Here is a 13,698-nt window from a genome sequence, read left to right on the forward strand (position 1 = left end):
AGGCATAGCAGAGCTGATGAGAAAACCATCTGAAACGACACTGCTGAAACTAGGTTCCTGTGACCCTGGGTCTCTCCCCCTTTCCTTCCTCATGTGACTCTTGAGCAAAAAGCTGAAAAGATGGAGCTGCCCTCCTTTAAAAATAAGCCATAATTAGAAAGAAACTAGCATAGATAATGTATAAATATTTGAAAAATAGGAAGAAAACAGAAAAACAAACAAAAAAAATAGGATAAGTGGAGAAAAAAGACATTCAAAAGGGCAAGTGGATAATACATATCAGAAAATGAATCATACCATGATGTGAATACAACTTCAAACACTTGTCCCTGCAGAAAAGAAGAGAATTCAGCGGACCGCCATAATATTTTCAGGGTCAAAAAGAAGAAACTCACAGCCATAAAAAGACTTGATTCTGTAGATTGAAGGTATATACCATGTCCTTATGTCTTAGGACAGTTATAATAGTAAAGTTGCTGGACATAAAGAATCCAGAATCTGTTATGAACTTAGCAGTTAGAATACCACCTGCTACATAGTAGACATTCAACTAATGCTTGTGGAACTAACAAATAAAACCAACCCAGAGAATAAAGTAATTCACCTATATCAAGGGAAAACCAAGTTGGTATTAAATTTGACAGCACCAATTCTAAAAAACGGTGAGACAATTACTACAAAGTCTTCAGGAGGAAGAAAGTGTGTTCTGAGATTTTTATACTCAGTTATGTCATACAAGTATATAGAAAAACATTATTTTGACACACAAAAGAACTCAGGAAATATGGTACACATGAGCTTTATTTTTTTGGCAGAGAAAAATTTACTTGATTATGAAATCCAACCAAGGATTAATAGATAAATAAAAATAAAGAGTTTAGGTATAAAAAAATGAGAATATTGATGTGTGTACTGAGATTGTTTAAATACAGCACCTAGACTAAATACTGGGGAATTGCAGCATTAGAAGAGAATATAAAGGTTATAAATTGTAACACCATAGAAATAATGATTTCAGTACAATAATCAAGAGGTCAGAGGAAGTAGAGATGGGGGGATGTGTTCATCTCATTTCCTCTTATTTCATTATGGAGCTTAAGAAATTCTAACAAATCATGATAATTCAGATTATGAAGATTTAGATATATTGTTTTAATGCATAAAGATAACACCAGAATAATCTGAAATAACAATATAACCGACCACATGAGTATATGAAGTAGTATATAAATTTGATAATTTTCTCGTCTTCCTCAGAGGAAGTTTGTAGATTCTGTTTAAGTTTGATGAATAAATTTTAAAATTTGTTTAAATGTATTTTTCAAAGGTATAAAATCTAAAAGCTAAAAATTTATTATAAATATAAAACCACACAAGAACAAAATAGAGAAGTCCAGATCACCTAGAAAAATAGAGAACAATAGAAGTATTAAAAACTTGAAATATAGAACTGACTAAAAATATGATTGGATTAACAAATGCAAGTGGAGTAGAAAATCTGTTGAGAGAAAGAGAAAATTATGTTTAAAGACATAATTTCACAAGATGAGGTGTAAAAGAAACAAATCTCAAAGTACCTCTGCAAGGTTGAAAGTTGAAGATGCGTGAAACCCTCCACTCCCAAAACAACCCCACAAGATACCAAGACAAGTGCAAAAAAAAAAAAAAAAAAAAAAAGGAAGCAGGGATTGCAATGTTAATATCATCCAAGACAGCTCAGAGAACTGAACTGGCAAAGAATCGAGAAGGCAAAGTGTTGGGCGAGTCACTAACAAGGTTTTGATTGTCCATAAGAACAACGAAAGGTGTATAAGCAGAGATGATATATGTTCAATGCTTAGCATAGTGCCTGGAACACAGTATGTAAGTTCTCAATAAATGCTAGCTATTCTGTTATTTACTTGAGCCCTGCTTCTGTTCTATTTGTTCTAGTCTCTCATTCAGAAATGTCATGTATCTATAAAATCCATTGATCTATATCTCTGTGTATCCCAGGGGCTGGATATCTGTATCTCGTTTTTAGTATAGTTAGTACTGTACTTCAGGTGCAATCCATGGAATTGTGCCTTTCCTGCTTCTTCTACCCATCTTGTCCTCCAGCTTAGCTGCCACCTGACTCTCAGTTGGGTAGGTTGGCCCGTGATGTTGGGCTCACAGCACCAAGTGATTGTGATCCTGTGACATACTTCCTACTTGCTCCACGGTCCATTCTTTTCTTCAGCACCCAGCATTCAAACTTGGAAGATGTTTCTCAGCTTTCCCCAAGGCCTCCTCTACTTATTTCCATTTGGCTTCATCTCTACTGTATTTCCTCGAAGTTAAGCCATGTGGAGGAACTTTCTCTAGTTCATGTGTTGCTATAAATTTTTCACTATTTTCAAAAGCATTTTGTCATTATAACAAGGGTCCAGGAGGAAAGTTAGACCTCTTGGTGCAAGTCACCATTTTACTTAGAGTTCCATTTTCCATTTTGTCTCTACTCATTGGACTCTTGTCATCCTGGCACTTATTCTTCTGCGTTTGTATCCTTGCATAACGTTCTGTTTTGGGATGTTCTCTTTGGAGACTCATTGACTTCTCCATTTGACTCTCTGATTCTAGCTTTTTATTCAACTCTTTGGTCTTAAAATCCCTCTTTACACTGCTGTGGTCTTGAAGGAGAATCACTTCTTTTAGTTGCATTCTTGTAGGGTGTTAAGGTGGGTTTTTAAGATGGTTCCCATGACCTTTGACCCCTTGTGTTCCTTCCATGATTGTGTTATGTTATATGGCAAATGGGAGATTATCTGAATGTGCCTAAGCACATGAGCCCTTTAAAAGCAGAGAGTTTTCTCTGGCGGGAGGCAGAAGAGGAAGTTAGAGAGATTTGAAAGATTGCTAGCTTTGAAGATTGATTTGTGAAGGAATGCAGGTGGCTTCTAGAAGCTGACAGTAGTCTCTGGCTGACAGCCAGCAAGTCATCAGGACTTTAGTCTTACTGCTGCAAGAAACTGGACTCTTCCAGTAACCTGAATGAACTTGAAAGCAGGCTTTCCTCCAGAGCCTCCATATAAGAGCCCAGCTCAGCTGACATTTGATTTCTCTCTCGTGAGACCCTGAGCAGAGAACATAGGCACACCATGCCAGACTTCTGCCCTATAGAACTCTGAGCTAATAATTGGATGTTATTTCAACTCACCGAGACTGTAATAATTCTTAGGCAGCAATGAAAAACTAATACATAAATACTGCTCATTAGCTTAATATGTTTAGAAAAAAAAATCTGATGATAAATTCTCAATAGGAACGGTCCAGGGGATATTGCAATGCTTTTTCAAAGAGTGTCGAAACCAAAATATAATGTGCCCATCATCCTCACAGTCACAGAAGGTACTGCTCTTCACCTTAGCTTCCGGTTCTCCCTCTTCCACACTCTGATTTAGTTAAAACATTCTGTCACATGGCCATCCAAAATATCTCCCCAATTTTTTATTCTCGTTGAGTGGTCTTATTTAGAAACCTTCATTATTTCTTCATTAAATCAGGGCACTACACTACACAGTTCCCTATATTGCTCTTGTTTTGAAGTTTCTGAATCCCTCATTTGTTTATGTCACTCTTCTGTTTCAACTCCTTCAATGACATCCTTTAGCCTTCAGCAGAAAATTCAAAGTCTTGGGCATAGTGTTTCCAACTTGAAGTTCTCCTACACTTATCATTGGCTTTAGTCATACTAAGTTACTTTCCTTTACTATAATGAAGCATATTTTTTTCATCACTCTTCGCTTGGAAGGCTACTTCCAATTCTGTCTGGAAAATTGCTCTTCATCCTTAAAACTCAATTCAAACATCCTACCTTCCAGAAAGTGTTTTATGAGTTAGACACAGACACTTCTATGTAGTCCTCTTCATTTTTAGTTGGGTGTCTACATAGAGGCTTTCTTCCCTTAATCACTAACAGACCCTGACAACCACTTTTCCTACAGGCAGAAAGACCTTGGAGTTAGATGTGTATCAGAGAAATTCTAGTCCAGCTTCAAAGGTATAACTTAATCTTTATCATTGTCTTAGGGTATGACCAACTTAGGAGCAGAGATGGAGCAATTTGCATAGGAGACTCAGAGTTGTCTGGGAAAGATGGTTAATCACTCCTCTATCTCTTTTGACTGAAATTTGAGTTTCTGGAGAATTGGTGTTCGCAGGTTTCACTTAATGTCTAATGGTAGGGAAGGACAACAAGGCTTTTCACGTAATGCTGGTTTGAGTCCAGAGAAAGATGTAAAAGACTAATGCAAAAGGGTGATAGTTCTAGTCTACTAGGTGCTGCTGAAATGGCCTTGAACTGGTTAATGTGGGATTTGTTTTGCCCTGAGAAGTGGTTTTTTGGGAATGGAAAGGGCTAGTAACTCTGATCCAGTTAGGCATGGCTTGCCTCGATGTGTGAAATGGACCACCTTACCTTGAAGGATGTTCTCATAAGCACCAAGGAGTGGGGCACTTAGTGTAAGACGGGACAGTGAGCTGCTGCGACCATCCCTTGCACTTTTACTCCAGGAGTGGTTCTTCGGCCTGGGGCAATTATTTCTCACTGCCGCCTAAATATCTGCCATCAACAGCCTGTGAGGTGACAGACACCAGAACTTGTTCCACTTGTGCCTGAAGTGGCAGCCTTCCAACTGTGCAAGTAGCTGAGGGAGGAACTGGAAAGAGATTTGACATGAAGGCCTTGGCTAGTTTCTTTCTTACTGAGAGAACATTGTGGAGTGGGCGGTCACCCTTATAGAGCTATTATGTTTTTTGTAGCTAGTAGCATAGGGTCTTTGTTCCACCTCTAGTGCTTCGGACACAATCTGCCATCGCTAGCTTCAAATCCTCAGAGCATCTCCTCCCTGTTGGAGGTGGGGTGATAGGGTGGACTGCCTTCTGCTACCAGCATATTGGTGTTTGAACAGGGCACTCTGGGATCTGACCATTGCACCCCAAACTACCACTTTCATAGTTTTCTTTAGTAACATTTTGTTTGGGTAAGTAACAGAAACAAAACTCTATAAATAACAGAAATAAAACAAGCTACCAAAAGCATTTGTCTAACCAGTTATGGCTAGGTTGGGATTGTCAGTTCTCAGGTGATCAAGGCTGAGCAGATGCCTCAACAGGTGTTGACAGGAACATTACTACATTCACTGGTTTATCTGTTTGTTTCTCCAACCAGCTTATAGACATTTTAGAGTTGTTATTTCTATTTCTAGTGAGCATCTCACACACAATAGGCAATTCAATAATATTAAACCACTTTTTTAAAACGCAAGGTCTTATGCTAATTAGGGAATAAGGCATTTAGATGAATGAATGGGGGTGGTGCTCGTTGAGAAGGCTCATCTTCATCTCTCACTGTTGACAGAGGAGAGGTTGGGGCCAGATACTGGACTAGAGAAAACCTCAAGTTTAATTTAATTTTTATAATTCATAATTTTTTAATTTATAATTTACAATTTTTATAAACCAAAAGTCAAGTTCAGAGAGGTTATCCAAGAAAAGGAGGAACCAGTAGGCACTATAGAGCCAGACTGCAGAGCACTTTTGATGCAGCGATCTTTTAAAAATGAGTCAGATGATGTGGCTTTTGGCTTAAGACTCTTCAATGAATTCCCATTGTACTTAGAATGAAATCACAAACTCCATACCAGGGCCTATTGGCCCCTCCCTGTCCTCTCCCTGCCCCCGCCCCTCACCCCCCACCTCTGGATGATGGGCTCCTTCTCATGGCTCAGGTTTCAGCTCAGATGTCACCTTAGTGAGGCCTTTATTTTACACCCTATTAAAAATAACTTCTCCCAATGTCACCTTGAAATGTATTACCCTGTTTTATCTTTGCTTTCTCACAGAACTTATAGCTACATATAAATGTCTACTTAAAAAAACTCAGGGTCTTATATACTGTATTTTTATTCATATGTTTTATCATACTTGATTTTACAGATATAATATGCATTCTCAAAAGATGATGAACTCTGATAATTAAGTATGCTCCTTGATTACAAAGTATTTTGATACTTGAGAAAAATATTTGATGCTGATTTGCTGGTAACATAATTTTGTCTAATCAAATGAATACTATGCAAGTTGTAATAAAAACACTGCCCTATCAACACATTTAAAGTATATTATCTTCTCCAAATTTGGAAATTATCTAAAAAAAAAATACAGTCTTGCTCCATAGAAAATATAGAAATAGGAAGTTAATAATAAAAACACATATCAAATGATTATACATAGTTAGTTCTATCGAATACTATTTTATACCAATAAAATGCTTGAATATTTAATTTTTATAATAGTTTTCTCTCGAATCCATGAAAGGAATTAGTAATTCATATGATAAAGGAAGGACACTAGTAACTTACTCTAATTTTAAAATTTTACTACAAATGGAAAAAATACTTTTTGTTAACCTTTTTTCTATGCAAAATAATGTAAAGTAAAAGACTTTGAAATATTTAGAAGCACAATTTAATGTATTTGATTCTGCAAATAGAAAGGTAGCCCATTAATTTCTCATTTAGAGTTTATTAACTCAAGCCACGTAACAGAAAAGCATCCATTATGGATAAAATAGCTAGAGGAGTCAAGTAATTTTTTCCCTTTTAACTGGTGAGAATATATACAACCATTTTTAATGAACAATGCTGAGCCATCCCCAGCATGAAAATATTTAACGACTCTTCTGGAATAAATAACCCTACTCTTTTTTATCTCTGAAATAGCTTTGCAAAGAACTTTGCGTGGAGTAGGTGCATGACAAATGCTTTTAGAAATAATTGAATAAATAGAAGCAGAAACAAGGAGAAGTTAGTACAAGAGTGTTGAAAGAAAAACCCATATTAAATGTGTTGGATGCTTGGGACGTTCAGAGTGAACTTAGAACAAAAGAGTTTTTATATGTAAAAAGTTATCCATTTTATTAAGCTTCATTTGGAAAATCATTATTTTTATCTAAACCAGTGATTTGAATGTTTTCCCTGGCTTGAACTTTTTGGCGCTATGCCCTAATTATCTCTTCTTGTTATACCCTTACCTCAGTAGACAAATAGACATGAGTAACCAAATTCAGAAACCAATGTTTCCTTTTCACAGAGAGCAAAAAATTCAGAAAGCAATCTTATTCTCAAATCTTTTAAAAATATTCTCTGAGCTGCTGGATGAAACTTCTCATCAGTTGTGAGTGCGCATCGCTTTCTCATGGTCCACACTATTATCCCGAACACTGTGCTTGCTCAGCACCATTCTCCTCTCCATTATCATGTGTTCAGAAGAGATGAGCATTGCCTTTCAGTGTGTGGATAACATTTGTCCCCTAGGCATTCAGTCTCTTTTCTCCTGATTAAGAAGCCCTGCTGCAATATTCAGCACTGTAAAAAAAATCGAATGTCTTTTCTTGAGTCACCATCCAATATTATACCCGGGGATTTCAAGGTCAATGGGTGTGATAGCTCAACGGTGAGAATCTTGACTATGTGGGATCGTCACAAACATAAAAAAGATGCTTTATGCACTTGTTATATGAAAGTGAATGTGAAGGCATATAAAATTTAAGGTCTAAGAGCTTAGGGAAATATTACAATTGTCACACTTGATTACTTTTAGACACAGCTTGACATTCCTGAAGAATAAATATTAAAGTGTAACTCTTCTTCAAAGGTATGAAAATTCACTCATTTGGGTATTCAATACATATTCATTGGGAACCTATTATGTACATAACATGGCAGGTACATTGATGGATAACAAAGATGTATAACATGTATTGTTTGTCTATGTATCATTTCCTAGAGGGATTTACCAGCAAGACGGAAATAGAGAGGACGGATTGTTGTAAATGGTATTGAAAGTTATTCTTTATGTACAGTAGTAACATGACAAGGCATACTTTTAACATCCTTAACCCTCCAAAGATTTAGTATATATTACTCACCAATAACCAAGGAGAAATAAAAAAAAAAAAAAACTTCTTTGGAGGAAGTAAACTTAGACCATATTTGATTGAGGACAGATAATCTGAGCACCAGTGGTTTAAAAAATTTTCAAGTGAAGTGATATAAGCCTAACTTGATTATAGAGGTCATATGTTTTCTGAAATAATCATACAGATTTAAAATAAAAGGTGTCAATGCAATGTAACATTTGGACTCTATGATTAGAAAGAGGGATTTTGTACCTATAGGAGCTACTCATTTTCTAAGAACCTAAAGAAGAGCCTTTGAAAGTAAGGGATCAAGAAGAATCAAATTGATTGTTTAAGAGAATTATAGGAGCATTTTTTTCCCTATGAAGAAACATGCTCTTTCAAATTGTAAACTAGATTGTCAAGAGACTAAAATTTTAACACTACTGAATATGTCACTGAATTGCTCTATGAAATGCAGTTTTACTATTTCTCTAAATTTTCTATGTGGCTTACCAGTTTGATAGAAAGTTGCGTGGCTTTATATCACATTACATCTTTAGGCTTTGGGGAGAAAGGTGATTATTCAAACTTTAATCACATCAGGCTAGAGATTGGAGCTACTATAAATTCATGGTCTTGAACACCAGCTTGGATGGACCTTAATGCTGCCTGGAGGAGACTGGAGGAATCCTCTCAATGGAAAATGACTGACCCAAGACCAAAGATTTACAGCTGCTGACATTTGGGTGCTCCGGAGAAAACATCAGTTTCCTTCAGTCACCATATGCTGAGATGCATCAGCTCAAGTGTAGAGCTTCCAGTTAGCTTTTCAGGACCTCCCTATTAACTATGAACTAACAGCCAACAGTCAGCGGACATTTGAGATAGACTTCTAATGTGATAGTCAAAGACCAAAGCAAACACAGAAAAGAAATTCAGGAAGAAAATAGAGATAAGCAGTAGGGAGCAGACAAAAATATTTTTTTAAAAAAAATTATTCATTATATCAGAGAGGTGGAGATTTTCTGAAGTGATATTGCAAGCAGAAGAAAACTGATAGAGATTACCTTACCTGGTTGAGAGGAATTTAAGAATCATGTCAGGAAACTTGTGGCTGGATTATGATAGGTATATAGGAAACTACGAAAATGTAGAAAAAGAGGCAGTTATCAATTTCAGGAAAAAACAGAGTTGAACAAGAAAGGAAGTGAAATTATAGTATAGTATAAGGCTCAACTATGAGAAATTAATAATGTAAACTCTTAATTATCAATTGTGCTATAACTATGTTGGAATGATGAGGGAGAAATGAGTGTGTGTGTGTGTGTGTGTGTGTGTGTGTTGGAGGTGTTGCAGTAAACCTAAATTCTTATTCTCCATCGAAGTTAATAGATAATGTTCAAAACTATAAACTCAAGAAATAGTAGTATTAAGTTGAACCATCTGAAATTGTTGATACCAACCACTTTTTACTCACGACAATGGCAAATTTGTTATTATTCAACCTTACATACATTATTTAGAAATATGGAAGTAAATACTAGAATTGTCTGGAAGAGTTGAAGGGGATTAACTCTGGTGAGGGAATGGAGGTAGAGTGGGAAGCTTTTGCTATAAGCTTTATAGAACAATGTGGCGTTTTAGATTATATATATATATATATATATATTACTTGAATAAAAATGAAAATTAAAAGAATGACTAAATGGCTTACTTCTAAATTCCGTAAGTGGAAAGACCCAATTTACTTTGAGGCATGATTAACGGCAGTGATTGATCCGATTGTGCTCATCTTTTCTCCTTTAAGGATTTTTGCCGTTTAAAAAATGATTACTAGGAGAGCTTTCTCTGGAAAGACAAAAATAATCTGTTCTCGTAGCTCATTTAGAACTCTAATAGGAAGTGTGGTTAGGTCCTCTTCCAATGAAGCTAATTAAAGTGGAGCTCTCATTGGGCCCTGGGAGAGGAGGCGTTCCCTAGCGGAGGCTCATAGTATAACACCTGACGTTAAAAAGAGAGAAATAAAGCAAATGCTTCGGAAGCCTGGTGAATCAACTCCAGAGGGATTTTAATTATTTACTTGTTGATTGACACATGCAGGGAAAGTAGCCAGAAAAGTTCTGAGGAAAAGGTGGGAGAGTGGAGAGGTTCACCTGAGGTTTTAAATAAATGTGTATGAACTACTCCTGGGTTTCTAATTGGAAGCTTCCAACCTTTTCTAGGGAAGGTACCTGTTTTAATCTCCCTATTATTTGGTAGACAAGTCCATGGTTTGCATGCACCAGGTAAAGGAAAGTTGGAAAGTATGTGTAAAAATATTGGAACTTTCATCCCTCCTCGTCCCTTCCAGAACCTTCTTTGCTAGAGTTCCTTTGCCTTTGTTACCTCGATAATTTTACTTCTATCTCAAACTCTGGTGTGCATAAAAATCACTGGAAAAATTACTATAAATGCAGATTCCCAAATCCCACCCTCACTTTCTCCATGATGTCTCTGAATATATCAGGCACAATTCGCACAGCACCTATTTGCTCTCAGATGAGCTACAGTCCAAAAGAAGCTTTTTTTTTTTAAGTGTTTTGAAATACGGAAAATTGCCAATTTAAATCAGAAGTCTAAGGGCATATATAACAATGTTACATAAACTAACAAACTGAAAATTGGCTCATGTCTATAAGATAAAGTGTGGGTACATTTTAATATAATGAAGGTGGAGCCTCCAAAGTTTGTAATACCTACGTCCCAGCCTGAGGAGTAGATAAACAGCCCTGATCATTTCTGGAGTGGGACTGGGGGTCTGCATTTTAGAGAAGCATCCAGGGACTTTGCTGTAGGTTCTAATGCTCCTGCAGAAGCTCAGGCGAAATCTCGATGCCAAAATCATTCTGCCCCTCAACCTTTTCACACTTGAGAGCTATCATTCCAATCTTGGTGTCATTTTGCCAAATTCTTGTTGGGTAGAAATATTTCTTTGGATCCAAAGGGAACCAAACAGGCTGGATTTAACATGTTTATTGTTTTCAATACAAATTATTTGTAATTTTTGTGACTTTGCAAGATTTTTCATATAAATGTATTCATAAATCAGAAAACACTTTGTCATAAAAAAAATATTTTTTACACATGACATAAAGGTATGTAAAGTTCTCAGCACATGAGAGGTTCAGAAGTTGTTGAAGACTGGCGCGATCTTAATGTATTATTTAATATAATTTAATACTATAAATGAATACTTGTCATCATGCTTGAGATAGTAAAGCTTAAGAAAACATTGTTATAAATTAGCATGACATTTGAAATAGTGACATTCTGGGATAACTTTAGCTTTTTCTGAATCTCTGCCAAAGCCATAAGTCAAGAAAAAAAATCAGGTGCCTTTCTTAAGCTTTCGACCCTGACATTCTGAGAATGAGAAATAATAACAAGAACATAAAAATTTTCTGATCAATAAACTTCAGCCTCCCCATTTTGTGATGGCCGGGAGGACAGACAGGGAGGGTTGGGAGAATTATCATATTTTTTTTCTGGAATCCATCTACTCTTCCTAGCTCCCTGAGCAGTTAGCTTTAAGCTCTGACTATGCTCGTCTTCCTCCAAACCGTAACTCCGTTACCTTAGCCCCTTTGAACCTAGCTGTAGTATTGGTGAAAGGTTGTGGAAAGAAACCCTAAATGGCTAAAACCGAGTTTCTATCGCTCAAAGTTCAAAACGGAACTAAAGGTTCAAAACGGAAACCAAATACAGTTATAGAAAAATATGGAAAATACATTACTTTTAGTTTGTTAACGAAGAATTGTAGCTTTTATGCCACAGCGACACCACCGAACCAGATAGCTGGGTTTTCTGGGGGTACAACAGACACAGCGTTACTGGGCTGGGTACGTGGATTCAATGGGTACTCATGGCAAGAGCAAGTTTCCCTTCTTCCTCCACCACTGCTCCTTTAGTCATGGGATCAGAATTGCTTCGGAAGTGACAGGAAGTCCTAATGCCTTTCCTTTCCTATTCTAGGGCATTGCCACCCTACAGCGGGCTTATCACAAATTGATGTTTGAAATATCGATGTTGTCAGATTATTGTTATATAAACAATTAATGCTTTTGCAGTCTTGAGTGGAATTTTATATTTCTTTGAGATGTTTTTCCTTGGAAACACTGTTCCAATTTTAAAAGTGACATCGGTTGGGTAATTGGGATTAATAGGCAGAATATTTCTTTTCAGGCTCTTTTTTCCTTCACGGAGCATTTGACCTGATCTTATAGAGAGAATATCTTTGTGGCTGAAGCCATCGGCAGAGTCCAAACTCATCTGAATTTGTATAAAGGACAAAAGAATCTTTTTTTTTCTCTCAATAAATATTTCTCTCAAATGAATGAGTTTGGACCATGCATACAAAGAGGAAAATATGGGGTTTAATGGCAGGCCTGCAGAACCTGAGTTAAAAGAAGTGAGTTTAATTCTAGCTCCTGCGATAGGACCTAAGGACAAATGACCCCACTTTCTTTGTGAAAGTGGAATGATATAGCCTATTGTACAGGGCTTTTGTGAGAGTTATAGTAAGTCATATATATGATAGTTATTTCTAAAGTGCTATATAAAAGTAAGGCATTATTATCAGGCAGCTAAGCAAAGTTAAAAGCTTTAATAAAACCTATCTTTTACTGACTATAAGGAGACATTTTCTTACCAAAGTGCAAACAAGACATATTTGCCATTGAAAGTTAAGTTTTTGAGACTTAGATGGCTCAGGAAGCAATAAAGATGATCAAATATGTCAAGGGAGACATTTTAAAAAAGGGATAAGTATATTATAGACAGAGGTAGGAGACAATCTACTTCTTTTAAAAAGCCATATCTATTCATAGCATATTTGAAAAATTATTGAATTCAGGAATATGAGACCTAGAAAAGTGATCTAAAGAATCAGGATGTCATTCAGCATAAAATGTTTAGTCAGGCAAACTAAGATTAATAATGGGAGATTAAATCATGGCAGTCCTTTAGGGCAGACATGCACAGTGTAGGGTGTGTGCCTGTCTGTTTTACACATTTATCCCTATCACCTTGATCCATGCCTGGTCCATAGTAGTTTCTCAGATGAATGTAAAGGTTCAGGAGTATCACTGAGGGGAGATATATCAACCATGCTGAAGTTAATCTCTGGATCGTTCAGACAAAGGGATACATACTTGTTGGCTCAGATTTGTGAAATAAAGATGTGAACCAATTATAATAGCAGGCTGAGCCTTTTAGCTTCCTTAATTATTCCAAGTTTTTGATCATCTCAGGAAGAGATTTGGGAAGAGATTCTTCCCAAATGTCAGTGGTAGGTAGTTAACAAAACAGAGTGAAAGAAAGCAAGTCTTTCACTGGAGAACTTACTCTGAGGTTTGGGATGGCAAATAGATCAACATTTTCTATTGTTGATGGCTGCTGGGATATTTCTACATCTAGATCCATGGGGCAACTGATTAGAAATGTCTACCCTGGGTGCTGAGGTCAGGGATGGTTCACAAAAACTTCTTAAAGAGGTTTTCAACTGGATAGTTAAATTTTTAAATGACTTCCTACCTGCTCTTCTGATAACATCCTCATGATTATTATGGGATATGGCTTGTTATGGTGACTGAAATTGGGGGAAATTGGGAAAGATAGTGCAAGATTGGCAGAGACTAAACTATGTGGTAGATACATATAGGTCTTCTCACCAGATGCACATGTGCTTGTGTGTGTACATCTCCCAGCCTCTGTCAGTTAGTTTGGGCCATGTGACT

Source organism: Rousettus aegyptiacus, unplaced genomic scaffold (genome assembly GCF_014176215.1).
Source record: "Rousettus aegyptiacus isolate mRouAeg1 unplaced genomic scaffold, mRouAeg1.p scaffold_m13_p_8, whole genome shotgun sequence".
Taxonomy (NCBI): domain Eukaryota; kingdom Metazoa; phylum Chordata; class Mammalia; order Chiroptera; family Pteropodidae; genus Rousettus; species Rousettus aegyptiacus.